The following is a 4,527-nucleotide window of genomic DNA, read 5'->3' on the forward strand; positions in this document are numbered from 1 at the left end:
GAAGTTAACGAATTATATCAGGTAACGAAAAGAAATCAATGAGCATTGAATATTGTATAGCTTATATTCAGATTCATGACAATTTCTTAGTTTCCTTCTCAGGATGATTGAAGATGATAATGGAGGATTATAACTCAAGAGATTTTTAATATGTTGATCTTGTAAGCTCCTATTATCATTTGACCTGATGTTTCAAGAAAACTGGACTTTTGGATATTCTTCGAGTGCTACTGTAGATTTCATAGTGTCACATAATGGGATCATCTGATCCCCTAACTGGCGCGGCCTTTACAATTTTTCAGTTTTTTTACCAGGATGATTGCAGATAATATTTGAGATTATAAGCCAAAATATTTTTTCAATATCGATGTTGTAGGATCCTCTTGTCCTTTTTCCTTTTCGTTCGCGAGAACTGGACCTTTCTAAATTCTTCGAGTGAGACTGTAGGTTTGATAGTCTTACATAATAAGGTCAACACATGATCCTTTTGGCGAGATAGGGCCTTCAATTTTGTATAGCTTATTTTAACATTTGCAACAATTTTCTAGTTTTTTTTTTATATTGAAAATGATAATTTAGAATTATAAAAAAGAGATTTCAATCTTGATGGTGTAGACTCCCCATATCCTTTCAAATATGTTAGCCTTTATTTGAATATATAACCTCTGACATCAGCTTGAAGAGTCATTGTTGACGTCAAGAATATATAAAACTTTCCATTTTTCAGTTTCTGGCAGTCGCATAAAAAGAAGATACCACTATGCAAGTTATGCTTCCATAGTTGATTTTATTCAATCGATTAAGGGCATGCTCTTCGTGACCACGTGACCAAATTAGTCCCCGGATATGAGCATTTTTTTGGTGTTCACTGTGTCCACACGGATTGAGATATCGTGTTTAAAATTTGACAGATTAAATAAAAAGCACTAAAGAACATTTTTATACATCAATGTGTTTATAGTTTTAAAGAAAGTTTATTTACAAATCGATGAAAAAGGATATTACCATTCGAGTTATAGCACTATGCAGATAATTTTGGGTGTGATGCATTTCGGATTTTTTGGTTCGCGTATATTGAGCACTGACACCAGTTTTTGACTAAATCGTCTGAACCTTAATAAAAATTAATGTAAGCAATAAAATTTGCACATTCGTTGCAAATCAACAAATAAGTATCTGCATACACGTAACCTATAATTATTTTTGGAGCATTTTTAGCGGAGAGAAAAAGAAACTTTGACCCTCGATAAAGTCGAGATCACTTGACTAAGTTCATTCATAAAATTTTTGTATGGAGAATGAAATGATTTTCATTATTTTCGGTCCTCACTACGTCCAAACGGATTGAGATATCGTGTTCAGGATTTAGGATGTTATACCGAAAGCACTAAGGAACGTTTGTATATATCAAAATGTTCATAATTACGAAGAAAGTTTTCGAGTGAAATACTACAGGAATTAGGAAATAAACTTTTAACGTCGATAAAGTAGATGCCCCGATTTAAACAAATCGAGGAACATCTTAGAATGTCATACTCGAAAATTCGTCCAAGTCCCATCTTGAGAAATGTGCATCTTCAGAAAATAATTAAAATTTTCTAATGGTTATATATTCTGGTAGATTTTTTGTACTAGTATGAAACAATTCCAAGAATAAAAATAAGATTTCGCCCGGGGACGAAAGACAAGGCGAGTCCGATGCTGAGTCCCGCTGGTTGGTTCACTGTCAACAATAGTTATCAGCTGATCGATTCAACGTCAAGAATTATGGAAGTTGATTGGAGAACTCCGACGAGCAAATTTTCGCACATTGCTGGTGTTGTTATGTTTCCAATTTGAAATTTATCTTTTATTTTTAGGATCAAAAAAATGAAAAGCATTTTACACCGAAATTTCATGAACGAACTTGGTCACTTGATCTCGATTTTATCGACGTTCAAAGTTTCTTTTTTTTTCGCTAGAAATTGCTAAAAATGTCCAAAAAATAATGATAGGTTACGTGTGTGCAGATACTTATTTGTTGATTTGCAACGAAGGTGCAAATTTTATTGCTTATATTAATTTTTTTCAAGGTTGAGACGATTTAGTATAAAATTGGTGTCAGTGCTCAATATGAGCGAATAAAAAAATCTAAAATGCATCAAACCAAAAATGATCTGCAAAGTGCTATAACTCGAATGGTAATATCCTATTCCATCAATTTATAAATAAACTTTCTTTAAAATTACCAATATGTTGATGCATACAAACTTTCTTTAGTGCTTTTTATTTTATGTGTCAAAGTTTAAACACGATATCTCAATTCGTGTGGACGCAGTGAACACCAAAAAAAATGTTCATAACCGGGGACTAGTTTGGTCACGTGGTCACCGAAGAGCATGCCCTTAACTTATTTTTAACATGATTCGTAATGAAATTTAGTTTGTTCTATAGCCGCAGAAAGTCAATTATCTATGTGGTGAAATATTTATTTAAATCTTTTATACCATTTTTATTGATGTATAGAAAGGGTTTCGGAATTATAAATATTCTTCTGATTTTTGGCCTGACAATCAAAAATGGTATTATAAAAGAAAAAATCTTTTCTTAAGACTACATCCAAATCATGTGATAGCAGATCAAGGGGAGGAAGTCGGGACATTCTGTTACGATTTGTTACGGCAGAGGGACCTTCACTCATGTACGTAATGTATGCAAATTCACCAAATCTTCCTCCTGAAAATAATCTTTTTAGTTATAAATTTCCTTATTTGGTTCTAAATTTAACAATTTTCTTAAAAAGACATCCTTTTCGGTTTTAAGTTCAACTGTTTTGTTGAAAATGCGTCTTTTTGGGTTAAAAATTCTACTCTTTTCGTAGAACATGAACCTTTTGTTTATAATCCATATTTTATTGCTGATAATTCAACTGAAATATTTTTTGGATGAAAACTATTTCTCCTCAAAATATGTCTTTTTAATAAAAAAAATTCTTTTTTCAGTAGACATGCTGCAATTTTTTGAATAAACATGCAACTATTTTGTTGACTATTCAACTGTTTTATAGAAAATTCACGTTTTTTTTAATTTGTATTTTTGTGTTTAACAGTCAATTAAAATATTTTTTGCTAAAAATTCACATCGCTTTTTTTTATAAATTTGTCTTTTTGATTTGCAAGTTCACCTGTTTTAGTAGAATTATAATTTCTCTTGGACAAAAATTCAATTGCTTGGTTGCAACTTTAACAATCTTGTTAAAGTCATATTCAACCATTTTGTGAAAAATTCATCCTTTTTAGTTAAAAATTCGTGTTTTTGGATGAAAAATTCAATTTTTTTCGTGGATACTTATTTCTTTTTTCAAAATTCATATTTTAATCGTGAAAAGTCAACTGCAATCTTTTTCGGATGAAAATTGAACCATTTTTTTGGAAATCTTTTTTTTTTAATAAAAATCGAAGATACTTATATATTCTTTAAAATTCATATCTTGATCGTTGAAAGTTAACTGAAATTTTTTTAACAGAAAATTCAACTACTTGGGTAAAAGCTAAACTACTTTGTTAGACAAATTTTTTATTGAAGGCTTGTGTCTTCGGTTGATAATTTAACTGTGTCGTGAAAAAGATTTTTTTTGTTTAAAACAAATTTTTTAACTGAAAATGCAGCTTTTAAATTTGTTAAAGATTAAACTTGTTTGGATGAAAATTCTTCTTTTTTAATAAAGAATTAATTTTCTTGGTATAAAATTTTATTTTAGTTGGGTTCAAAATTCATCACTTTTGTGGAAAATTAAGTTTTTGCTGAAATCTCATTTTTTTGGTTTGAAAATTCAATTTTTGTTAAAATTTTTTTGATATTAATTAATTTAATCTTTTTTGATTGAAATATAAACTATGATACTTTTATGTTGGGAATTTATCTTTTCAGGTCAACAATTGAACTATTATATTAAAAAATTAATTATTTTGTGGAAAATTCAAGTATTTTGTTAAAAAGGTACATTTTATAATAGAAAAGGCATTTAGTTGTTAAAAATAAACAAATAAATTTGAAAATTAAACTAAAAATTGCGAACATTAAGAGGGAAGGGGGAGAGAAATATTTTGTAACGATTTGTCACAGTGGGAGGAGGGGTTTCAGACATGGCCTATAATCCGTTACGTAATTTAATCACGGTTCCTTGCAAAAATTTTACGAAATACTAAGAAACTCGGTGAGAGGTTCTCAAAAAAATTAATCTAGGCGACGGAATTAAAATCGGGTCAGTCTATCAATAAAAAAAATTTACCGAAACATAAAACAAAATATATAAGTGATCGCTATAAGGCGAGCAATTTGTTCGAAAAGGTAATATGCTTGTTTATGTTCAATAACAAATTAATTCCCAGCGGAAACCACGTTTCGCCAATTTCGACCAGTGGGTCGGTCATCGAAAAAATATTAGTTAAAATAACTTATCGCAAGAAAATTGTTCACTAGACTTTGAGAAAATGTCCTGAAAATTTGAAGAAAATTGGTTGAAAATTGTGGAAATGGCAGCGAGTT

Source organism: Belonocnema kinseyi, chromosome 2 (genome assembly GCF_010883055.1).
Source record: "Belonocnema kinseyi isolate 2016_QV_RU_SX_M_011 chromosome 2, B_treatae_v1, whole genome shotgun sequence".
NCBI classification, from domain to species: domain Eukaryota; kingdom Metazoa; phylum Arthropoda; class Insecta; order Hymenoptera; family Cynipidae; genus Belonocnema; species Belonocnema kinseyi.